The sequence below is a fragment of the Marmota marmota genome, unplaced genomic scaffold, assembly GCF_001458135.2.
Source record: "Marmota marmota marmota unplaced genomic scaffold, marMar, whole genome shotgun sequence".
Classification (NCBI taxonomy): Eukaryota; Metazoa; Chordata; class Mammalia; order Rodentia; family Sciuridae; genus Marmota; species Marmota marmota.
The window spans coordinates 5437313-5464827 of NW_026000137.1; the positions used below are offsets into that span (position 1 = coordinate 5437313).

At 32.5% G+C, this 27515-nt stretch overlaps 2 protein-coding genes across 3 annotated transcripts in view; one reads left to right on the forward strand and one right to left on the reverse strand.

Annotated features, from left to right (window-relative positions):
* Positions 1–19829, reverse strand: part of Rundc3b (RUN domain containing 3B) — a 129634-nt gene extending 109805 nt beyond the window's left edge. For both annotated transcript variants that reach the window (XM_048785453.1, XM_048785452.1), the window contains exons 1-2: positions 19712–19829; positions 3584–3837 (exon numbers count right to left, since the gene is read on the reverse strand). The gene's annotated coding sequence lies outside the window, so the exon portion shown is untranslated. The remainder of the gene's footprint in view (positions 1–3583; positions 3838–19711) is intronic.
* The window catches only part of Abcb1 (ATP binding cassette subfamily B member 1), a 178647-nt gene that overhangs the window by 28809 nt on the left and 122323 nt on the right, over positions 1–27515 (forward strand). The gene's annotated exons all lie outside the window — the stretch shown is intronic.

The window sequence follows — 27515 nt, forward strand, 5'->3', positions numbered from 1 at the left end:
TTTTTTTTTTTTTTTTTTTTTTTTTTTTTTTAGAGAGAGAGAGAGAGATTTTTTTTAAATATTTATTTTTCAGTTTTCGGTGGACACAACATCTTTATTTTATTTTTATGTGGTGCTGAGGATCGAACCCAGCGCCCCGCGCATGCCAGGTGAGCACAGTACCGCTTGAGCCACATCCTCAGCCCCTCTGTTTATCTTTTTTGGTGTAAGTGCCTGTTTAATTCTTTGTTCCTTTTTGAAACTGAGGTAGCTGTTCTCACTGTCACATTTTTATAACAGTTCTTTGAATAGTCTAGATACAAGTTTGAAAATATTTTCTCCTAGTCTGTGGCTTTTCATTAATCTCTTAATATTGCCTTCTGGGTGACAAAATTTTTGTACTTTGATAAATGTACTTTACCATTTTTTCATTTTCTGGATTGCACTTTTGTTGTATCTAAAATCTGTATAAATGAACACGATCAAAATGTTAATTTTATTTAAGAGTTTTAAACTTTTACATTTACTTTTAGGCCTATAGTCTATTTTAAGTTGTCGTATGAATATAGTGTGAGTTGTGGGTCTACATTCTTTTTTTTTCTTTTTCTGCACACAGATATACAATTGTTCCAATTGTTTAAAAAGTTTATTGAATTCATAATTGAATCATCTTTGCATCTTTGTCAAAAACAAATCAAGTATTTTTGTGGGGATCTATAATTCTTTTTTAATCTTTATTTTTATTTTTTGATTTTTTATGCAGTGCTGGGGAACAAACCCAGGGTCTCACACGTGCGAGGCAGGCGCTCTACCACTAAGCTACAAACCCCAGCCCTGTGTGGGTCTATTTCTAAACTCTAGTCTGCTCTAAAGGCCTACATGAGTAACCTTATACTAAAAATACTATGATTGCTATATTTTGACAGTAAATCTTGAGATAAGACAGTTTGAGTCTCCAGCTTTGCTCCTCCTTTGCAAAATTATTTTGCCTATTTTAGTTACTTTGCCTAGGCATATAAGTTTTATAATTATTTTGTCTACAAAAAAGCCTTCTAAAACTTTTGAGATTGAATTGTGTCCACAGATCAGTATAGAAAGAACTGACATCTTCTCTCATATAAATATATATTTTCATATAAATTTTAGAATCAGCTTATCTACAAAAAGCCTTCTAAAACTTCCAGATTGTATTGAGTCTAAAGATCATCATGGAGAAAAATGAGTTTTCCAATCCATAATGAAGAACTGTCTGTCCAAAATGTCAATATATCAATGTTGAGAAATCTTGTAAATTTCTGTAGATGGCCTTTAAGAAAGTTCTATACTGATACCTACTTTGTGAAAAGTTTTTAACAGGAATAAGTGTTGAATCTGTCAAATGCTTTTGTATGTATCTATGTATGTGGTTTTTATTTTTCAGCATCTGTTTTTGTTTTTTTAAAGAAAGAGTGGGAGAGAGAGAGAGAGAGAGAGAGAGAGAGAGAATTTTTTAATATCTATTTTTTAATTCTCGGCGGACACAACATCTTTGTTTGTATGTGGTACTGAGGATCGAACCCGGGCCGCACGCATGCCAGGCGAGCGTGCTACCGCTTGAGCCACATCCCCAGCCCCTCAGCATCTGTTTTTAAAAATATTTTTTAGTTATAGATGAACACAATATCTTTATTTATTTATTTTTATGTGGTGCTGAGGATCGAACCCAGTGGCTCACGTGTGCGAGGCAAGGGCTTTACCACTGAGCCACAACTCCAGCCCTATTTTTCAGCATCTTAATAAAAGGAAATACATTAAGTGTTTTTCAAATATTAAAGTACATCACTGAATTCCAGAGTTAATATTTTCTGAGAATTCTAGTGTCTATGCCTATGAGTGGTATTGGCATACAGTTTTGTTTTAATATTTTGTCTAATTTTGTATGAAGCTAATTGGGGCCTCATAAAAAGAATTAAGAAATGTCCTCTTTTATCCTATTTTCTAGAAGGATCTGAGTAGAATTGCCATTATTTCTTTTTTAGTAGTTTGTTGCAATAAAGAGTGAAAATACCCTAGCCTTAATCTTTCTTTATTGGAAGGTTTTAAAATACTAATTTAATCTCTTTAATAGGTATATTAAATATTTCTTAGTAAGTTTTGTAAAGATCTGCCCTTCCAGAAATTGGCCCAGTTCATCCATATTGTCAATTTTATGATTAGAATTATTTAAAGTATTCACATATTATGCTTTAAATGGAGGGCTTGTATTGATGTGCCTCATTCACTCCTGATGTTAGTCATTTGCATCCTTTCTCATTTTGTGAGCCATCTAGAATTTTACAAATTTCATTAATGTTTTCAAGATATTAAACTGATCATATTTATTGTTTTATTTCACTGGCTTCTGTTTTTACCTTTATTGTTTTCTTCATTCTGCTTGCTTTCGCTTGAATTTGCTCTTCTTTCTTTAGTTTCTTAAAGTAAAAGCCTGAATTATTGACTTGAGGTCTTCCTCTTTTCTACATAAGCTTTTAATACTTTAAATTTCCATCTCTGCACTACCTTAATTGCATTCTTAAAATTTCATATTATGCATTTTAATTTTTCATTTGTTTGAAAATACTTTATAATTTTCCTTGATACTTCCTCTTTATTTGTGAGTTCTTAAAAAGTGTTTTTAAGTTTCCAAATATTCGGTGATTTTCAGATACCTTTCTGTTCTTGATTTCTGGTATAATTTTGTTATGATCAGAAAACATACACTGAATAAATTCTTTAAATTTTTTAAGGTTTTCTTAAGTTCTGTTGAAGGTCTATCTTTCTGAATGTTCTATTTTCCTTTAAAAAGAATGTACATTCTGCTTTTGAGGAATGCTTTATAAATGTCAATTATGAATGTGGCATGTTTTATAAATGTTCATTAAGTCAACTAGTGCTAACATTGCCCAGGTCTTTAGATCCTCTCTGTCTACCTTGATTTGATTATTCTGAGAGGAATGCTAAAGATGCCAAATATAATTGTGGAGTTTCCTAATAGCAGCTATTTTTAGTTGCATACATATGTAGTATTTTTCATGTTTTCATCACAAATTTGCTCACTTCTTTATATGTAAATGTACACCTTCATCCCTGTCAATTTTGATTGTTCTGAAATCTACTTTGACATTAATGTAGCCACTCCAGCTTTTTTTTTCAGTTAGTTCTGCATGGAGTATCTTTTCCTATCCTTTAGCCTATGTTATCAATATACTTAAAAGTGGGTTTCTTTATCTATAGAGTCATTTTTAACCTAATGAAAATATCTCTTTTAATTGATGTTTAAACTATTAATATACAAAGTAACTACTAACATGGGTTTTTTTTGATAACTCTTAGTATTTTTATAGTCACTGCTTTAAGGATTACAATATAATGCCTAACTCTTAATAGTCAATACATTTTACCATGTCAAGTAACATATAATCACATATAGCCCTTTGCTTTCCAGCCTGTTTTAAATGTCACTTTTATTACATATAAGAACATTAAAGCCTCCCACAAGCAATGACATAATTTTTGCTTTCAACAGTTATTTTTGAAAGGTCTTAAGAGAAGAAAAACAATCTGCCATATTTACTTGAATATTTACCATTTCTGTTGCTCTTTCTTCATTCACGAAGTTCCAAGTTTTCTTCTGATATCACTTCTTGGAGCCCAAAAACTTTTGTTAGCACTGGTTTTAGTCCAGGTGTGCTAATGACAATTCTGAGTTTTTCTGAAATTTCTTTATTTCATCTTCGTTTCTGAACTGTGTTTTCACTGAGTATAGAACTGTGAGTTAGCAGTTGTTTTCTTTCAGAACTTTAAAGATGCTGTTCCACTGTCTTCTGTCTTTCATGGTTCCTGTTGAAAAACCTGCAGTCACTTGAATTGTTGTTTCCTCAACATAATAAATTATATTTCTCTGGTTGCTGTCAAAAAGTTTTTAATCTTTTGTTTAAAAAGATTCTGAAGAAGTTTGATTTTGATGTTGTCTAGAAGTGGTTAACTGAATTTGTCTTTGTAGGGTTTCTGGGTTTCTTGATTTATTCAATTGTGTGTGTATGTGTGCATGTGTGTATGTGTGTATGTGTTGAGAACTTATGCGATCTACTCTCTTAGTCATTTTCAAGTACAAATTATTATTAACTACAGTCACCGTAATGTACTAGATTGCACTTTTGTAGATATTTTCCCATTCTTCTCTGTAATCAACTTTACATAGCCTTTGGTAATCAACTTTATTCTCTGTAATTAGAAGTTTGACTTTTTTTTTTTTGTAACACAGATTCCACATGTAAGTGATATCATATAGTATTTGTCTTTTTGTGCCTGGCTTCTCTTAGCACAGTGTCATCCTCTTAAGTTTATCCAAATTATTACAAATGGCAGAATTTCCTGCATTGTTAAGGCTGAATCGTATTCCTTGTGTACATGTACAATAGTTTCTTTATCCATCTATTTGTCAATGGTTATCAAATGGTTATCCATCTACTTGTCAAGAATTTTCAAAATACCAATGGGTATTTAGGTTGTATTCATATCTTAGTTATTGTGAATATTGTAAATAATGCTGCAATAAATCTGAAAGTGCAAATGTCTCTTTGAAATAGTGATGTTATTTCTTTTTTCTATATGCTCAGAAGAGAAATTGCTGGATCATGTTTTAGTTCTACTTTTAATTTTTTGAGTCATCTCAATTCTGTGTTCCATAAAAGCTATACTAATTTGCATTTTCACCAACAGCATGCGAGGGATCCCTTTTCACCAATATTTGTTTCTTTTGATGTTCTGATAATAGCATCCTAACAGGTGTGAGGTGATACTTTATTATAGTTTTTACTTGTATTTCCTTGATGATAATGATATGAATATCTCTTTGTATACCTACTAGCCATTTGCATACCTTTTTTGTAAAAATGTCTATTCAGGGCCTTTTCCCATTTTTTAATCAGTTTTTAAATCTGTTTTGCTATTGAGTTGTATGAGTTTCCTATATATCCTGGGTATTTTAACCCATAAGTGATATATGGTTTATAAATATTTTCCCCATTCTGTCAGTTATCTTTTCATCTTGTTTACTGTTTTCTGTGAAGAAACAATTTGATATAGTTCAATTTGTTTATTTCTGTTTTGTTGTATGTGCTTTTTGTGTCAAATCTTAAAAAAAGAAATCATTGCTGAGATCAGTATCAAGGAGCTTTTCCCCTATGTTTTATTCTAAGTTTTACATTTCAGGCCATAAGCTTAACTCTTTAATAACCCTCTTTATGGGTCCAATTTTACCTTTGTGGATGTAGATAAACAAGTTTTTGAACAGTATTTTTTGTGCAGTCTATCCTTCCCACATCATGCACTTATTGAAAATTATGTGGAGAATAATCTGTGGGCTCTCTATTCTGTTCCATTGGTGTATATGTCTGTGTTTATGTTCATACAATACTGCATTGATTACTATAGTTCTGTAATATACTTCAAATCAGGAAGTGTGACACCTGAAGCTTCTATTTGCTCAGGATTGCTCTGGCTAGTCAGGATCTTTCGTAATTCCATAATAATTTCAGGATTTGTTTATTTTTCTGTGAAAAATCTCATTGGAATTTTGTTAGGTACTGCATTGAATCTGTATGCGCATTCTTTTTTTTTTTTTTTTTTTTAGGTACTGGGGATTGAACTCAGGGGCCCTCAACCATAGAGCCACATACCCAGCACTATTTTGTATTTTATTTACAGATAGGGTTTCACTGAGTTGTTTAGTGCCTCTCCATTGCTGCGGCTGGTTTTGAACTTGTGATCCTCCTGTCTCAGCCTCCTGAGCTTCTGGGATTACAGGTGTGTACCACCACACCTGGCTATTATATGCGCATTTTAACTATGCATACAATCTATGAACATGGGATATCTTTCCTTTCATTTGTGTGTTTTTCAATGTCTTCCATCAATGTTTTACAGTTTTCATTGTACAGAGTTTGGGTATTTTATTCCTTCAATACTATGATAAATAGAACTATTTGCTTAATTTTTTTAGCTTATTATTGGCACATATAAATGCAATTGACTTTTGTATGTTGATTTTTGTATTCTGAAGCTTTACTGAATTTGTTTATTATAACAGTTTTTTTGGTGGAGTCTTCAGGGTTTTGTACATACAAGATCATGTAATCTGCAAACAGGGATAATTTATCTTCTCCCTTTCCAATATGGGTACTGTGTTAGATTTTCATCACTCTCACCACAATACCCGACAAGAACAAATTAGAGGAGAAAAAAGTTTATTTTGGCTTACAGTATCAGAGGTTTAGTTCAAGATCGACCAACAGTATTGCTCTAGACCCAAGGTGAGACAGAACATCATAGCAAAGGAAGGCATGGGAGAGGAATACTACTCCACTCATGGTGGAGAGAGAAGAAAAAAAGGCTTCTGGGAAGATGAACCCTTCCTCTGTACCCCTAGTGATCTACCTCTTCCAGCCACACATCACCTGCCTACAGTTAGTCTATTCAAATTATAATGGACCCATTCGATTATAGCTCTCATAATCTAATCATTTCACCTTTGAATATCTCGGCATCAACACATGTATCCAAGCCATAAGAGACATATTTTATTTTTCTTGCCTTATTAATCTGGATAGGACTTCCAGTATATGTTGAATAGGAGTGGTGAAAGTGGGCATCCACATGTTGTTTCTGATCTCAAGAGAAAACCTTTCAGCTTTTCCACTGAACATAATGTTAACTGTGGGCTGGCCATATGTGGCCTTTACTATATTAAGGTACATTCCTTCTTAATTGTTAAGAAGTTTTATCATGAAAGAATGCTGAGTTTGTCAAATAGCTTGCTGAGATTCTTGAATCTACATTTCTTGTCACCATATCCAGAAATTTTTAGCTACTATTTCTCCATATGTATCTTCTGGTAAAATCTTTTCTTCTGCTCCTTCTGTGCCTCCAATGACACAGTGTAATGTATTTTTCTTTTGTCTGAGAGGTTCCTGAGACCCTGTTCATTTTTTTTCTTCTATTCTTCAGATTAGATAATTTTATTTATTTATTTATTTATTTATTTATTTATTTATTTATTTTGGTGGCACAGGGGATTGAACCCAGGGTCTTTGGCATGCAAAGTAAGCACTCTACCAACTGAGCTGTATTCCCAGACCTTATTGATGTACTTTTAAATTCACATATGCATTTCTATTATTTTTATTCTGCTACATAACTTCATCTAGTCAGTGTTTTATTTTGGATAGTTTACTTTTTAAGTTACAAATTTCCCATGGTTCTTTTTCAAGATTTTATTTCTTTACTCAGAACGTCTATTTTTTCTCTTCAAGAGGGTTTGCTCTTCATAATGGAAGATGATAATGGATACTGAAACATCTTTGCCTGATGATTCCAACATCTGGGTCACCTCAGGATGGGTACCTTGATAGTCTTTTCCTTTGAGAATTAGTCAAACTTTTTTGTTTTGTTTTGTTTTTGTATGTAAGGCAATTTTTGTAGTTTATTCTGAATTTTTTTAATCTTATATTCAGACTCTTTGAGTCCTATTAAAAGCTTTTAGAGTACATAGACTTTTTTGTTTGGTTTGACAGGGAGTCAGATTTAGATAGTAAATCCTTGCCTCAAGTGAGCAGAGGTACTAATACAAGTTTAGTTTATAAAGCCTTAAGCTTCTTTTGGTGCATGTGCCACTCAGGGACTTGGATGGAGGATTCCTAGCTCTGTTTTCAAAGTCTTGGGACAGTTAGGATCAAAATAGAATTATGACATTCTCTCTACCAGTTCTCTCTTCCCTGAAAAACATGCCAGCTCCTAGATACCTCATTGTTCAAGTCATTCTAGAAGGAAAAAATGTTTCTCTTAGAATTCTTACTCACTACACTGTAACAGTTCTGAAGGACTCAAGCCCCCTCTTGGGGGGATAAAACAGAAAAGAGACTAGGAATTCCTTAATACTCTTTGGCTTGAAGAGGCTTCTTTTCCTGATCCTCTGATAAAAAAGAAAAGGTTACTGTTGGAGATTTTTGCTAGATACTTGAATTAAAAATGATGATATACGAGAAGGAAAATATACTAGTCACACATTCCTATACTGGTTCTTCAAATTTTAATTTCCCTTCCCAACCTAACTGCTATGGTTTACTTTTGAAGTAAAAAGTATACAAGCAGTTTTCTGTATTCTGTCTAGAGTTTTTGCTGTAATAAATGGGAGGGTGCTATGAACTAAGTTATGCTCCCCTGAAATTCATATGCAAAACCTCTTTCCCTTGTATAGCTATATTTGGGGACAGGACTTGTAATGAGGCAAGTAGAGTTAAATGAAGTATAAGGGTGGAGCTAGAGACGCCAAAGAACTCTTTTTCCCTTTCCAACATGTGAGAACACAGTGGAAAACTGAACATCTACCTATAAGCCAGGAAGAGAGTCCTGTCTGGAAAGTGAATCATTCTGTTTCCTTGATCTTGGACTTCCCATTCTCCAGAACTGAGAAATAAACTTCTGTTACTTAAGCTTCTTAGTTCGTAGTATTTTGTTACAGCAGCTGTACTTACTCCACCTTGGCAAACATTTTTAGTTAGCTTTCTGAATAGTAACTTTTGATGGTTATAATATATAAAAATGTACATACAGGATATAAAAAAGAAGAAAATAGAACCCAAGTTATTGAATAAAAGATAGAGGAGAAAAAATAATAATTTTCCTTATGGAAGTCATTACAAATAAGAAAAATATAGTGAAAAAATTAGAATTCAATAATACATAGAAGAGGAAGAAGAAAAACCACCTGTAGGCAAAACTTATTAAGAACTAATTAGATAAACAGGAATAGAGAGAGAAAAGGGGAAAATGTAGCTGAACTAGAAAATAAATGGTTATCTAGCAAACAAATGATCAACAAAGCCTCAAGTTAGTTATTTAAAAGACTAATAAAACTGACATATCTCTGCCAATACTTATCAAGAAAAAAAAAGAAATGGATAACCACAAAATAAAAAAGAACTAAAAACAAAAATATTGAAGCAAACAAAATAATGAATAACTGATATTAAAAACACAAAGGGACCAAGTAGCTAATGTCTGTGTGGAAAGTCTTACCAAGTGTTCATTGACAGAAATTTTTAAAAAAATTTTTTTTAGTTGTGGATGGACACAGTTTTTTAAATTTATTTATTTATTTATTTATATGTGGTGCTGAGGATCGAACCCAGTACCTCATACATGAAAGGCAAGCACTCTTGCCACTGAGCCACAAACCCAGCCCATTGACAGAATTTTTGATTCACTCATTAACAGCAGCATCAATTAAATATGTCATATTCCTCACAGGAGGGAGATAGCTGACAAATGATAAGAAAAGGAAGTGTTTTTAAAAAAATCAGAATCCTAGTTTGAACAATGTCATAAAGATATAAAAATTTAGTCTTTACAACTCCTTAGAGAATTTTAACTTTTAAAAATCACTCATCTATTTTAAGTGGTAACATTCAAGAAAAAATTCTATCTTTCTACCTAACTAAATACTTTTAAATTAACAGTGTATATAGCTGGGGTTTTAGCTCAGTGGTAGAGCATTTGCCTAGCATGTGTGAGGCACTGGGTTCAATTCTCAGCACTGCATAATAATGGTTCATTGACAACTAAAAAATTTTTTTAAAATTAATAGTATATATAATAGATGCTTGTGGCAACAATTCAGAAAAATATAGATCATAAGAAAAGCTTAAGCAGACCTACAAGCATTAAAGAACATAGATTAGTAGTTAAAATCCTCTTTTTCTCCCCACCCCCAACCTATACAGTTTTACAGGCAAATTCTACTAAATGATGATTCCAAGCTTATACAAAATTCTTCCAAATAACTAAAAAAGATTAAACACCTCCAAACATTTTATGAGGCTACTAAAACTTTTATAACAAAAAGCAAGTACAAAACAGAAAAATTACAGACAAATTTTACTGTGAGCATAGAATCAAACTTCTAAAATATTAGCAAACTAAATTCTAAATCAAAAAAAAAATATTAAAACAATATCTGAGGGGCTGGGGATGTGGTTCAATGATAGTGCACTTGCCTGGCAGATGTGTGAGGCACTGGGTTTGATTCTCAGCACTGCATATAAAGGTCTATCAACAACTAAAAAATAAAACTAAAATTTTTTTTTTTAAAAAAACAATATCTCAGTGTCCAGTTGGATTTATCCTAAGAATAAATAAATAATTCAACACTAGGAAAACTAGGGCTGGGGCTGGGGCTCAGTGGTAGAGCACTTGCCTGACACATGTTCCTCAGCACCACATAAAAATAAAATAAAGTTACTGTGTCCACCTACAACTAAAAAAATACACATTAAAAAATTATTGATGCAATTCTTCACCTTAAAAACTTAAAAGTGACTTCTGGATCTAGGATAAGATAAAATAGCTGTGCTTTCTTGCTAAATACAACTAAAAATCTTGGACATTACATATAAAACATAAGATTCTGAAGGTGGAGATAAAAAGGAAGACTTGCCAAGAACCTCAGAAACTGAGGAATGACATGATAGGAGCTTCCTTGGGCCTTCTCTTTGCCTCATAAATCCCACAGTGTGTTGGATACCTCAGCAATCTTGATGTACAGTACAAACACAGGAACAAAAGGTTGCTGTCTCCTCTTAAGTTTTCTAAATTATGTGTGGTGGGAGACAAAATTGTAACACTATCTGATGTGGTCATAAAATATGTATAATAGGGCCAGGGTTGTGGCTCAGTGATAGAGCGCTTGCCTAGCATGCATGAGGAACTGGGTTCGATCCCCAGCACCACGTAAAAATAAACAAATAAAATAAAGGTATTTTAGCCATCTACAGCTAAAAAAAAATTAAAAATATGTATAATACATACTTGAAATGATTATACTATAAAGCAGTGGGGCAAAGAGCATAAGGTAACTTTTTAATTTCAGACTAGAAAATGATACCAAATAGACTGTGCCAAGACTTTCTATACATATTCATGTATATAAATAGACAAATATCTTGAACAACCAGTGAAAAACCTGCACAAAAAAAGATACAGTCAAGAACAATAGATAATTAAAAGTGAAATTCTAAACAATGTGCAAATAACCCATAGGAAGACAAGAAAAAGAAAATAAAGAAACTGAGAAGGAACAAACACAAAACTAAAAATTAAAATAAAAAATATCTATTATATTCACCTACATTTTCTCTCATTGTATTCTTCCTTTCTTCCTGATATCCCAAAGCTCTTTATCAGTTCTTTTTTGCCAAAAGAAGGTTCTTTAGCCATTACTTGTAGGTAAGTCTGCTGAGACCAAATTTTTAGCTTTCTTTCATACAAAAGGTCTTAATTTTCCCTCAATTTCTCAAGGGAATTCTGTATTATATAGCATTCTGTGTTGACAATTCTAGTCTTTCAGCACTGGAAATATATTGGGCCACTATCTTTTGGGCTCCATGGTTTCTGACAAGAAATCTCTTGACATTAGAGTTGTTTTTTTAACTAAAGACAAGGAGTCATTTTTCTCTGGCTATTTTCAACATGTCTCTTTGTCTCTAATTCTCAGAAGTTTAATTATGTTGAGATATAGATTTCTTTCAGTTTTTCCTCTTGGAATTTGCTCAGTTTCTTGCAGCTATGTGTTCATGTCTCTTGCCAAGTCTGAGTAATTTTCAACCATTATTTCAGTATTTTTTCAGTACCATCACCTTTCTCCTCTCTTTTAAGAACTCTGATGACAGGAGTCATCTTCTATTATAATTCCAGCAGGTCCCTGAGGCTCTGTTCATTTAAGTCTAATTTTTCTGTTAAGATTAGGAAATATCTATTCTATCTTCTAGTCTACTGATTCTTTTTATCCCATGTCCATTTTCCTGTTGGGCCCATTGACTGAGCTTTCTGTTTTGATTTTGTATTTTTTCAGCACCAAACTTTCACTTGGTTCTTTATATCTTCTATTTCTTTACTGAGGCTTTCTATTTTTTCTGTTTGTTAAGTACGTTTGTAATTGCTCACTGAAATATTTTTATCCTGGACATTTTATAATCATTGTCATTAATTCTAATACCTCTGACATCTCAGTGTTGACATCTATTGTCTTCTGTGTTCTTCCTAGTTCTTGGTATGATGAGTGATTTTCAACTGAAACCTGGATATGCTCATATTATTTGAGATTCTGGATCTTATTTGAACTTTCTGTTTTAACTGAATTTATATGACACTACTCCAGAAGGGAAAGTGGGGGTGGGTACCACTTCACTACTGTTAAGTAGAGGGAGAAGTCCAAGTTTCCTAACTGGCCTCCACTGAAATCCAAGGGGGGAGTTCTCATTAATGGTAATGGGGATATAAGTCTATACTTCCTACATGGTCTCCACTCACATTGCACTGGGTGGCCTTCCTTCTGCTGTGTGACAGTAAAAGCCATAACTCTTTAACAGGCCCTTCTGATGCCACCTCAGCATGATAGGAAAGTAGCACCTCATTATTGCTAGGTGAGATGGAAGAACAGGCTCCCCAGTGTGTTGTGGTGTACATCAACAGCAGGAAAGGCTCATGAACAGGCAGGAGGGAAGAGCTGCAGCTCCTGTTGGGCGTTTTTGATCCTACCCTCATTGTGGTTTTGGGATACCCTGAAAAACATACAGCCTCATAAGGATAGAATTCTGAGCTCCCTATTCAGCTTTTTCTGGAGTGGATGATGCCATAGTTTTTCTGTGGTGTTTAGCTAAGGTAGAACAGATTACTGTCTAAAAGTTTTCTTTTTTGCTAGGTTGCTCTCTTCCTTGTTGTTTGGCTAAACAGAATAGGGTCTTCCTAGGATTTTATTCTGTTTTGTTTTCTGTGCCTACTGACACTTGTAGATTCCTGGCTTATCCGGCACCCAATGTGGGATGTACGAAATAAAAAGAAAATCCAGGAAACCTACTACTGTAGCATTCCTGAGGTTCCCAGGCAGTCTTTCTTCTTCTACCTTTCAGAGTCTCCTTGTGCTTCTATTATCTAAAATGTCCAGGGATTGGGGTTGTACTTAGTGACTGATAATTATGTCAATTTCATCTTCTCAAAAGTAGAAGTCCTCCTAATTGTTTTCCTTGTTTAATAGAACGAATAAGTCATGAGGGCAAGGATTTTTGTTTTATTCAGTAATATATGCCCAGTACAACAGTACCTCACTAAATAGTAACTGAATAAATAAGTGAACAAACATATTTATAGATCACCCATTATTTTTTGGGGCGGTGGGGGGAACCAGGGATTGAACTCAGGGGCACTCGACCACTGAGCCACATCCCCAACCCTATTTTGTATTTATTTAGATAGGGTCTCACTGAGTTGCTTAGCGCCCCCATTGCTGAGGCTGGCTTTGAAATGGCAATCCTCCTGTCTCACCTTCCTGAGCCTCTGGGATTACAGGCATGTGCCACTGCATCCAACACAGTATAGTTTTGAATGAGTAATCAGAAATTTAAGTGGCTTAGTGACACTGAATAAAACTGAAGTATGAATAACACTGCAAGAAAGGTAATGGTAAATCATGATACAACTAACAAGTTTAAAAAAAAAAAAAAACAGACCAGCTGTTTTTTTCCTCAAAGAATTAAGCTTTTTGAAGCTACCCATTTAATTTTAACTAAAACTAACTTTGTTTTGAATAATGAGTCTTTTCTATCTAACTTCTCTTCATTGTGCCATTTTTCTTTTATCTTGTTTTCCTTGGTGTCCAAAACCAACCTTTGTGTTTTCCTTTTTCCCAAACATGCTCTTCCTTTTAGGTTTTCTTGGGTAATGGCCACATAGAGTCTGGAATATCTATATCAGACCTCTTCTCAGCTTTCTCTTACCCAGCCAACCAATTTCTAGGAGTTCTTTACTCTATCAATGCATACCATATTTTCTTTCTTCTTTGTTTTTGCATACCATATTTTCTACTTTCACAGGCTACTCTTTTTTTCTTTCTTTTCTCCTGGAAAAACCTTAGACTTTATCAAGTCTTTTTCTTTTTTTTTTTCTTTTTTAGTTGTTGTTGGACACAATACCTTTATTTTATTTATTTATTTATATGTGGTGCTGAGGATCGAACCCAGGGACACACACATGCTAGGCAAGCACTGTACCACCAAAACCCCAGGCCCAATCAACTCCTTTTCTTTTAAAAAACTTCTTTAAAAAAATGTTTTTGGGCTGACAAAATTAAATACATACATATCAAATGCAATATAATATAATGCTATGGAATACAAATGGTATCAAATGCAAATAATATATATGGTATAGATTGTCCATGAATACATATATAGAATGTAGCTAATTAACATTCATTACATTTCTGTCTTAGCTTGTTCTGTGCTGCTATAACAGAATACCTGAGAGTGAATAATCTTTAAAAAACCAGAAATTTATTCTCAGTTCTGGAGGCTGGGAAGTCCAAGATAAAGGTTCCAGTAGGTTTGGTGCCTGATGAGAGTCTAGTGCATGCTTTTGAGAAGCACTCAAAATGTTGTGTCCTTCAGAGAAAAGGAATACTTTACTCTCCCACAGCAAAAAAAGCAGAAAGGAAAAAAAAAAGGACAAACTCTTTCTGTCCAGCCCTTTTATATGCGCATTATTCCATTCACCAGAGCTTAATTCAAATGCAATCTAAACAAGTCCCAAACACCCCACTTACCAACACCATTACACTGGAAGCTAAATTCCCAACACATTATTTTCAGACATAGCACTCACATACTATGATTGTGTATGTGTGTGCGTGCATGTGTGTGAAGAGAACATAAAACACACTCTCTTAGAAATGTTATAATATCCAGTAAACTGTTAACTATAGTTTTCAAATTGTACAACAGATCTTTTGAACATATTCCTGCTACCTAACCAAAAATTTTTATCTTTTGACCAACATGTCCCCACCACCTTCTTGGCATCTTGTAATCACCATTCTACTCTCTACTTGTAGGAGATCAAAATTTTTTAGATCCCACATATAAGTGAGACAATGCAGTATGGGCCTTTTTATATCTGGGTTCATTTCATTTAACATGTCTTCCATGTTCATCCACGTTGTCACAAATGACAGAATTTCCTTCTCTTTAAAGGCTGAATGGTACTCCACTGTGTACATATAACAGTTTCTTTATCTATTCATCTGAGATGGACACTTAAATTGATTCCTTATCTTGGATAATGAGAATAATTCAATTCTGCAATTAACACGAGAATACTAATATTTCTTTGACATACTGATTTCATTTTTTTTTTATTTGTACCCAGAAGTGGGATTTCTTGATCATAAGAGAGTTCTCTTTCACTTAAAATAAGAACTTCCATACTGTTTTCTATAATGGTTATACTACATTCCCACCAGTAGGGCAACAGTATATAATCTTGCCAGTACTTGTTTATTCAAGTCTTTTGCCCATTTTGTGACCAGGTTATTTGTTTTTTCACTGTTTGGGTTATTTAAGTTCCTTATGTATTTTGTATATGAACTCCTTATCAGATTTGTGGTTTACAAATATTTTCTCCCATTCTGTGGGTTTCTCTTTACTCTGTTGATTATTTCCTTGGTCACACAGAAACATTTTAGTTTGATCTAATTCCAGATGTCTATTTTTGCTTTTTTTGCCTGCCCTTTTGAATTCATATTAAAAAAAAAAAAAAACATTGCTCAGATGAGACTAATATCAGAGAGATATTCCCATTTTCTTCTAATAGCTTTATTTATTATTTATTATCTAGGTCTTACATTTAAATCTTTGATCCACTTTGATTTTTGTATATGGTATGAGATAAAGGTTTAATTTAATTCTTCTGCATGCATGTCAATATTCAATTGTGTTAACACTATTTACTGAAGATGCTATCCTTTATATCTCTGGTTTACTTCATCTAAAATCAATGTTTGCATTTATTTTTGGACTCTATATGCTATTCCATTGGTTTAGCTGTCCTTGTTTATGCCAACACCATGCTATTTTGATTATTGTAGCTTTGTAATATAATTTGATGTCTCTGGTCTGCAGTCTCAAGTTTTGTTCTTTTTGCTCTCAGATTCACTTAGGCTATTCAGAATCTTTTGTGGTTTTTTGTCAATTTCAGGATTTTTTTTCTGTTGAAAATGTCACTATAATTTTGATAGCCACTGCATTGAATTTATAGATAGTTTTGGCAGTATAGATATTTTATGCATATTCATCTTCTAATCCATGAACATGGGGTTAGCTTTCCACTTACACTCATGTACCATATAACAAGTTTTCACTCAACAGTAGATAATATGTACCATGGTGATCCTATAGATTATATCTCTTAGTGATGTTGTAGCCACCTTATTTTGTATAAATACAGTCTATGATGTTTGCACATTGATGAACAATGCATTTCTCAAAATGAATCCCCACATTAAGCAACACATGACCATAATTGGATTTTTCATAGTCATCTCACCTATCTCTAAAATGGTTGACAAAAGAAATTATATTGCATTTATCCTTATCAAACTTCAGCTCAGATAAACTAATTTAGAGAAAAAAAAAAGATCAGAAGTAATCAACTTTTAAAAAGTCTTGGGATTTCACATGGGTTCAACTTCATGTCAACCAAATATGTGATGTAGAAACAAAAACAAAAATCAATGTAGTTTAAAATTCTGACTAATACAGAATTTAGCCTATCTGAAGTATTTTACATAACCCAAATTTTAAGACAAATCAGTGATAAATCAGAAGAATAGCTAAGACTGTGGTGATTCCAGAAGATTGAAGGAACTAGAAATATCTTACAAGAGAAAAAAAGCAAATGAGGGAAATATTAATTTTAAAATATTTATTAAGCACATTTTTAAAGTAGTAGAAAATGATAGTCTTACTTTTTCTAAGATATGTCTGAGAAGTAGGGATTAATCATAGAATATTAAAAATGAAAGTAGCAGAAAAAGATCAAAGCATAGAAGATAGGTTAGTTTTGAATACCTAAGAACTTCCTAACAATGTGAACTGTCCAAAAAAATGTGATGGACTACTTTAATAAGTTCCCAGAGATCAGAAGTATTTACACAAAAAACTATATGTCCACCAGTTAGAAATATTGTTGAGTGAATTATTTCAGTGGGAGACAAGACTAGTACAGAACAGTGTTTCTTAATCTGGGATCCTTGGTGCTACGTGAAATGGTGGTATGGAGTTGTGGGGTGGGAAGTGCAATTGTTGCTGTGCAAGAAAAATGCCTAAATTCAAAACTCTGGCTTCAACAAAACATTCCACTTATATACCCAGCTTCTGCAGTAGTATTTTTTGGAGGGTTGTGGGTTGTGGGTGGACACAATACCTTTATTTTATATATTTATTTTTATGTGGTGCTGAGAATCAAACCCAGTGCCTCACACATATCAGGCAGGTGTTCTACCATTGAGCTACACCCCCAGCCCCGCAATGGCTTTTATTAGTGTATGTGGGGGTCATATTAAAAGAAGAAAGTCTCTTTCATTTTTAATATTCTATAATTAATCCCTACTTCTCAGACATATTCTAGAAAAAGTAAGACCATCATCTTATTGAGGGATTACTGCAAATAAGATTAATGTCTATGATTTAAAAGCCTCCTTTTCTTCAGTAATGGGTCTTTCAGAGTGAATTAAATAGATAATTGTGTCATCGCTTCAATTTACCTATGTCAGCATAGCTTATATTGTATCTGAAGGAGATTTTATCTTTCTCTGGAAAAATTTAACGTTTAAACCAAATGTCCTTTACTTTAAAAATAAGTAGTAGATGAAGAAAAATAAATCTTAAAATCTCATAAATCTATATATTTTAAATTTATACTTATATAAAGAAAAATTTGTAAAAGTTAATATATAACTAAATTTTAAGCGAACACAGGGTACTATCAAATTTTATATAACCTATTCAAAAGTAAAATAAATATATAATATATTAGAAATTAACAAATGGAAAATAATATATAAAAGTTCCAGATACTTGATCCTTTAAAATATTCATATTAAATTTATATATCATTTCTGATTCATATCTATATCAATTACAGTGATCATAATAGCCAGTTTATAGGGACTTTTTTAAAGTGTATTTTTAATTACTGATCTTACCTAGTCTAGAAAATTAAGACAAATCTTACTGCTTCAGCTTTCTTGTGGTCTTAATCCCATTAAGCAGAATTCTTATCTATAGATCAATTAGGAACTAAATGTTCATTATAGTATTTTTCAGAAGTAACAGTAATATACGTGATTGTTTAGAAGTAATTCTGAAGGTTCACAGTATGTATTTTGTATTCAGAAGAAGTAATTCTGAAGGTTCACAATCTGTATTTTGTATTCAGAAGAAGGCAGTCTAGCATGTAGGAGAAGTCCAATTACATGGTAGTAAGTCTGCAAAAATCACTCATCAAGGAAATTTCAGCACAGCCTTATTCTTTTTTGTTGAAAGTTTTCTTCACATTTTGTGAGAGTATTGTGTACTAAATGTATACCAAATCAAGGGACGTTGGGTCTTAAGATAAAAAGCTTGTTAACTAAGGCACACTAGGGTCTCCTGTGTTCTATATGGTTTTTGGTCAGGTATTATTTATAAATTTATGCTTATAGTTTTAAAATATGATCATCACACAATATAATAACACTGAAAATACCTCAAAATACATCCATATCTTTGTTTTTATAAAAACATATTTTTAATAAAAAGCAACATATTAATGGCAGGAAACTGAGCGGGGGAGAAAGTACAGCAATAACCTTTGAAGATGCAAAATAATCAACTTCAATAGAAAAGCATCAGTGATATTATAGACACCGTTTTAACTGCATACGGCTAACAGAATTCAGATTTTGTTTTTCCTCCCATGTGTGTTCATCTCTTTGCTATGGGCCAATAAGACTACTACTCAAATGATCTAATGCTTAGTAAAACTTTGATGCTGTCAACATCAAAAAGTACAGAATACAAAAAGCCTCTAGATTACTCTTGGGAGATTCTTATAAATTCTAGTAACAAAGTAGATTACTATGATAAATTTAAAACTATGCTATTAACACTTTAAAGATTAAATAAAAACTTAAAACATAATGATTAGTTTTCTTTTGAAGACTAGATAATGGAATTAATGTAAAAAGTCATTATTTTTAGTAAGATTTATACTATATAATTCTTGATATTTTTATAGATATATTTTTTAAATGTTAGAATTCAGAGAGAACATAGCTCCCACTATTCCCCTTTAAATTTTAAGAGATATATATTTACTGATTAAAGAAAACTCAAGTCAAACATCTCTTTTACATCTTTTTTAACCTACTCAATGCCAAAAAAATTCAGATTTCTAATTTAAAGGAGTAGATGCTAAGAAATCAAAGTGCCTGGACTGCTCTTTTATAAACTCACTAAAATATCATCCAGTAACCTTTGGGATGGGCTATCATTTAATTTTAAGCTTTTATTATTATTTTTGGGAAACAACTTTGTTCTTGAACATGGCAATAAATATACTTGACATTTTTAACACATCCTAGAGATAGTGTAAAATTGAGAACAGAAATTCTTTTCTAGGAACAAAGGTCAAAAGATTATGCATTGTGAAAGCAGTTTTATGTTTCTTAAGATGTAGATGGCTACTATCTAAAACACACCATACTGTATTGTTTCTTAAAATTTCAAGATTATATATATATATATAAAAACTTTGAGGAGAATGAATAATACAGTAATGCTGTTACCTTTTAGCCGGTGACTTAGAATCTGTTCCAAAATAGCTGCAAAATTGTTAAATTCAGGAGAGGAATCATCAATTGTCTCAAAGCAAGATCGATCAATGAGGGTCTTCACAGAAAACCTAAGGAGGGGAAAAAAAGATTATTGTTGCTTTTAGGCAGAGTTAATTCATTTACCATGTAAGTATAAAAAAACTGGGATAAAGGCAATTTGGGGAAGAATTATAGAAATATTTTATAAGATTATATATTCTGAAAATCCTATTCAAATTCACTCTGTAAATAGATAAATTTAAATAAAAACTAAGCTTTTCACTTGTACACTTAATATCTGGTATGGTCTGAATATGTGCCTTCCCCAGATTCATATGTTCATATCTGAACCCCAAAGCAATAGTACCAAGAGGTGAAGTTTCTGGGAGGTGATGCTCTTTTATTGGCATCCTTGTGGAAAAGGTCCAAGGGAGGTTGCTTGCTTCTTCTGCCCAGTAAGGATATACAGAAGGCACCAAACAGGAGCAATGTCCTTTACCAAACAATTAATCTGCTAGCACCTTCATCATGGTGCCTCCAAAACTGAGAAATACATTCATATTATTTATAAATTCCCAGTCTAAGGTACTTTGGTATAGCAGCCTGAAAAGTTTAAGATACTACCTATTCACCAAACTAAGACTTTAAAATAGCTCTCTGGGGCTGGGGCTATAGCTCAGGGGCAGAACGCTTGCCTAGCATGGTGAGGCACTGGGTTCAATCCTTAGCACCACATAAAAAAAATAAATAAATGCTGTCCATCTACAACTACAAAAAATTTTTTTAAATAAATATAAAATAGCTCTCTGTCCTCACAGTCATTAAAATCAGAATCAAAATAAGATCTAAACTACTAATTCCAAACTACTCAAAAGCCACAATTTGCTATGGTTTACTTATGATTTTTCAACTTTTTGATGGTGTAAAAAGTATACTCACAAAATTATTTTTCACCTTCAGTATAGTATGCAATAAATTACATGAACTATTCAACACTTTATTATAAAATAGGATTTGTGTTAGATGATTTTGTTCAACTGCAGAAAAAAAGTAAGTGTTCTGAACATTTTTAAGGTGGGTGAAGCTAAGCTACAATGTTTGGAAGGTTGGATATATTAAACTATTTTTTATTTATAACATTTTCATTTTATAATAGATTTATTAGGATATAACCCCACTTTAAGTCCAGAAAAATCTGAGAACTAGTAATAAATTTGATTTTGAGACTTCAGAGTTTTTGAACACAAAATAGAATAAAACAGGATGTGAGCATTCATAAATTGCAAACCCAGTTTGTTTTTATTTTTGTTTTTATATCAGGGATTGAACACAGGGGCGCTTAACTACTGAGACACATCTCCAGCCCTTTTTTATTTTGAGACAGGGCCTTGTTAAGTTGTTTAGGGCTTCCTTAAGTTTCTGAGGCTACCTTTGAACTTGCAATACCTCCTGCCTCAGCCATAAATGCTGGTACTATAAGCATGTACCACCACAACTGCCTAAATCCAGTTTTTTATAAGTTGTAGAGAAGAAAACCTGCACATCTATAAATAATACTTATATTTGTTCTTCCTATCAGAATGTCCTTTCTATTTCTGATTGTCAAAGATCAAAAAATTTTTAGGTCTCAGCTCAAACGCTATCTCTTCAATGAAGAATTATCTACCTTCATATTCCTAACACTAACTAGCATTTTGTTTGCATCTCTCTTAAGAGACAATTACAGTTTAACTTACAGCCATTACTTGTGCTGCCTATCCCTATCTTGTTAAAATACAAATTCCTCCAGGGCAGAAACATGCCATCTGCATGCTGGTATCTTCCTCAGCACCTAGGACAATGTCTTCAACATTGTATTTAAGAAATACTTATTGATTTATTTGAAAGAATGGCAAAGAAATGTTCAAATGCCTACCAATGTCGTGGTAAAAAAAAAGTTTATTTTTTTAACATGTATAGATTTGCATATTCACCATCAAAATCAGGATACAAAACACTGTCACTTCTAACAATTCCTTTGTCCTGCACCTTTATAGTTCTGCCTTATAGGGAAGACAGATCTAAGTGCCCAAGACAAACAGTGGGGAATGAAGAAGATTGCTAGGAGAACTGCTAAATTTTCCTATAAAAGATACTATGTGCATGATAAAAACCTAAGATGGTGAATCTCAAAGCACCAAATTACTTTTAACTCAACACCTGACTAAAAAACTAAAACAAAAACCAAATTCCAAATACCCTAAAGCATATTAAACACAACTTCTGTTATTTCTAAGTACAAAAAGGAGAGTGAAAAAGCATTTTAAATAATTTCTATTATATTAAGGTTAATAATGAAGAAGAAGAATATTCCCCAGCTTTGCTTGATCATATGTATTTAAGCTCTCCTATCAACATGAACCAAAACTTCAGAAAGCAAATCAGTTCCTCAGAATCTGTGTTTTACTTCCAACTATTTAAATCTTCCCACTCAACACTTACTGTTCTAAGTCATGTAGTTAGCTCCATTATGCCAGAGTAATGAGAATCTTTCTGCTATAACACAGCAAGCAACTAGCTAAGATGTGCTATAAAAACCAAACCTGTAAAAAGAATTTCAGTATGTCTAAAAAATATCACACAGATGTTGAGCTATTTCCTGATAATGATGACATTAATATTAGTCATCTATTTCTTGAAAAGGAGTGATTTTTAAATAATAAAGTGACAATTTGATGAATATCTAAAAATACCAAATCAAATCCAAGTAACAGCTTTTTCATAAGAGTTAAAAAATAAAAAATTAACATAAAAGAAACTTATAATGAAATTTCTGAAATAATTTTTGAAATGTCGATTTCAAAATATTTTTTTCCATCTTCAATATTCACAGGAAATTTTTGTTAGCTTAGAAATAAAAGTGATTGGGTTGGGGTTGCAGCTCAGTGAGAGGTGTAGCTCAATCTAGCACATGAGAGGCCCTGGATTCAATCCTCAGCACTACATAAAGATAAATAAATAAAATAAAGATATTTTTCCATCTACAATTTTTAAAAAATTTTAAAAGAAATAAAAATGATTATTAGCAAAGCCTTCAAACCTCAAAATATGTGAATTATGTTTATCCCTTTGATAATACACTGAAGAGAAACGAGTAGCAAAACTATAAAAGATGCTTATTATAACTATATTAATTCCTTCCACAGTTTAGTTTTGTAACAATTATAATTAAAAATAATGCAAAAGTATGAGAACAACAAAATCAAAAATAATTCTTTTTTTACTTTTTATTGAAAAGAATCTATTTAAAAAGTAGAAATTCACCTCTAATATTTAAGGTCCCCTAATAGTAATACATACATATACATTAACATACATAGAGATTGAGTAGGAAAAAAATCAAATAAGTCTGAAGATAACTAAAGTATATAAAACCATCTAGAACTGTCACATTTAAAATTGGTTCAGAATAGTCATTAAATTTTTTTAAATATACCATAAGTATCCAAATTCTTTCTCAAACATTTTCTTAATTTAAAAAAAATTTTTAGTTGTAGATGGACACAATACCTTCATTTTATTTACTTATGTAGCGCTGAGGATCAAACCCAGTGATCTGCATACAAGGCAAGTGCTCTACCACTGAGCCACAACCCCAGCACTAAATATTCAAATTCTGAGAGATTTCTTACTATTATTTCACACCCAACTTTTAGGATTCCTTACACTGTATCCTTATAATTAGCAAAGTAAACTATTCTCTGCTATTAAAATAATAGCCATCATCAACAATCAACAAGGAGTTGACAGCCAAGAGATATGACAATACAGAATATTGACTACAGGTGATAAGAGCTGTTCAATGGAAGGCTTATTTTCTTTGTCAGATTTTACATCAGAAATTTTTAAAAAATTGAAATTAGTAACATGCCTTCTTTTTGAAAGAATTATACAAGAATTCACAAACATTATGTGTATTTTTCCATTTTTTGTATAATATAAATCATTTTAAAATGAGAAAAAATACTTTTAATGTATCCTTTTGGCAGAAATCTACAGATTATTATCCATACGCCAAATTCAACTATTTGCCTGATTCTGAAAATAAACATTTATTGGAATAACAACAAAAAGTTCCAACCATCTTTCCTTGAGTTTGTACCCCAAAACTCAAAAGTCTCTATTCTATCATTTTAAAAAAATTACCTAATGTAAAAATTCCTTACAATGTATCCTTATAATTAGCAGAGTTAACTCTCTTGAAAGAGAGAAGCAGTATATTTTAAAATACATACCCTATCTGTACTTTCAAAACTTACAATTGTTCATCTGAGCACCTTAAAATGAGATACTGAGCTGGGGTTGTGGCTCGCTCAGCACATGCAAGGCCCTGGGTTCCATCCCCAGTATCACATTAAAAAAATAAATAAATAAAATAAAGGTATTGTGTCCAACTACAACTAAAAAATAAATATTTTTTAAAAAAGAATGAGATACTATAGTATTAACATCTTATCTTGCTATATAAGCAGATTGATTATTGGAGATCGTTCAACTTGACAACGAAGCATAATGTTAAAAAAAATAGAAGACAAAATTTCCCCTCAAAAAATTTTTTTTCTAAAATTAGAAATCTATCAAAACAAAAAAAAAAACTTTCCATTTTTAAATCAATTAACTGGTTTGACCTTATATGTAAGAACACCCAACTACAATTGTTTAAACAAAGAATATGTGGTATAGTCCCAGCTACTGGAAAAGCAGGAGGATCCGTTGGGACTACAAGTTTGGGACCAGCCTGGCCAACAGTAAGACTATGTCAAAAAATAATAATAATAATACACTTGGATCACATATCCTTTTGAATCCATCTGTTCTTTATCCAAAGGAAAATATTCAAGTAGAATACCACAAGTAAACCACACTGTAAACTACACTCCAAAGCAGCAGCAGAGCAATATAAAGAACAGGGGCTTGGGCACTGAAAGATGCTTGAACTCATACCTGGCTCTTGTTCAGTCCTTGTCAAGATACTGAACTCAGGTTCTTCAGTAACTAATTACCTAATGATTGTGAAGAAAAGATATAGCATATGCAAGACATGTAGCATAGTGTTAGCTTACACAAAAACTACTATGTGTCTACATGCATCCCCTTTGTTTTCAGATTATCACCACTACACTTAACATTAAGCATAGAAAAAAATGCAGGAATTCTGAGATTTTGCATGTAAATTTCTATTTTTTAAAGTGTAATATGTAGCAGTCATGGAATATTGACCTGTATCAATCACTGACACTCATGGGAGAATAAGATCCAATTGATCTGACACTCAATGCAACATAGTATAAAAGGAAAAGCATATGTTTTTTCAGATAACTGTGTTTGAATACTTGCAATGTTAGTCTTAACTATAAAATAAATCTGATTAAAAAATGTTATAATTAGAATTTCATTATTTATCATAAAGCTCAAGCTAGGGTTTTTCATCCAAAAAACATACTTTACATACATGATATAAGATGAATAAATACATTTTCTCCTGATGTTAGACAGTGATATTTTCTGGGCTTTTAAAATTTTATTAAATTTTAAAATATGTTAATATTAATTTTGAGACTATATTTGAAATATAATAGAGGATTTCATTTTATAATTACAAATACTAAGAGAGATTTTAAAATCTCAAAATCAAATGTTAAATTTGAAAATTTGGCAGATATTGTTTCCTTATCCTTTTCTAAAGATAATCACAATTGGATACATTGGGCAATAAATCATTTTTCTTAGTATTAAAACAATAAAATTGCACATTATACACATTTTGTATCTTTTATAAATTACTTGCAAAACAGTAGGCATTTTGTCATTTTGAAATTCTTACCTATTACTATTGTGGAAAAAAATTTTTTAGGGGTCTCAATCTGTTGCCTAGGCTGGCCATGAATTCTCAATCGTACTGCCTTAGTAGCTGGTTTTACAAGTACCAGGGACCATGCCTGGCTAAAATGTTGTTTTTCAAAAATAGACAATAAAGTTGATTGCTTTGGGAAAGTAAATTTTAAAAAATTTATTAATTTCAACTCAACTTTTACTATACTATTGTTTTTATTCAAACACTGGAAGAGATAAATTTTTATCTTTCATTCCCAAATAAATTTTAATTAGAATAATGCTATTCAAAGGAAAGCAAATCCTATTGCTGAAGCTATTCTCATGCATTAGGGTGACTTTTTAGAAATTAGTACAGGTATTTTTTAAATTTGACTTTCAAACTCAGCTTGTAAATATCCACCACTATTACACTTTACTAGTTAGAATTATTTGATAAGCATGTTCACTATATAATAGATACTGGAAATAAAAATCAATGGTGAATAAAATTATTAATGTTTACAAAATTCACATTCTGCAAGAGAAAATATAACTAGACAACATAATGAATGCTGTATTAATTTTTATAACCTATACCAGAGCAAATATTTGAGATTGCTTATGAGGTAATATAAAATACAATCAGTTAGCTAGTATAAATTAAAACTGGAGAGAAAATTAAAAATGTGACAACTGACCTCCTATTTCAAGTAGACTGGAATAGACTGTGATAGACTAGCACTCCCACAGAGTACAGCCAGAAAAATGAGGTGGGGGCTGTAGAGTGTTACAAAATCATGTGCTTGAAGGCTGCAAAGAATTGTTGAAACATTAGGAATTGGAAGAGTCTAAGACTCCTGAGAAGAGAAAGTTCAAAAAAAGTGAGCTTTTATAACACTTTTACATAGTAATACCTGCAAATTCTGAATGCTAGTAGGGTCTGGTACCCACAGAAAGCTGGTGATGGGGACAAAATCCAGAAAAGCCTTTGAAGTAGATTTGGGAAGGTCTCAAACCCTTTCCCTTTATCTGGGGCTTGTGTGGCACAAGAAACTTGTAGAGGTACCGGAAACTAAAATCCTAATGAGAAAGCTTGTGAAAAACCAAGTAAAGGACTTGATAATCCTGGAAGACAAAGTAATAGTGCAGGAACTGCTTGAGGAAGCGAATTTAAAATCATCAAATCTAGGTTGAGAACTCTGGAAGTCCAATGGCAAACAACAGGTTGTGAAAGACTCATCAGAGTTGAAACCCAGCCCGGATTCAGAACCATCCCTGACTGGATAAAGGTGATCAGCCACCACTCTTTCTTCTGGAGGAAGACAGCACTGGTAAAAGAATTGAGAACTGCCCTACACCATTGCCATGGGCACTACCATGATGTTGGCCATGTTTCCCCCCACCCCCATTTTGTATTGTGGACTGAATTCAGAAGTGCTTTTCCACTAAGCTACATTTTGATTTATTTTATTTATTTATTTTTGGTGCCATGGAGTGAACCCAGGGACACCAAACCACTGAGCCACATCCCCAGCCCCCCTTTTTTGTGAGACAGGTATCATGTCCTGAGAAACAGCTTTATTCTGTGCTACACAAACTAGGCTGTGAGAGGGAATAAGAAAAAACAAGGTATTCCTTGAGTTCTTTATATGACCATTTTTCTGCTGACTCTAGGTCCTCCTTGCTTTTTTATGCTGCTCATGTTACTTCTTGTTCTGTTTGACTGCTGAGTTACTGTTTACTCTTATAGATTTATTTGATGCTTGAGAGGAAAGATATTAGAAGGGAAGGGAAGAAGTCACTAAAGAGAATGAGAGTAGGCAGGTAGAATTCAAGGAAGGGGGAATAAGAAAATTGAAAAGAAATGAAAAGACAAAAGAAACAAGAATAACAAGGATTAGATAATAAAGAAAGAAAGAAAAGA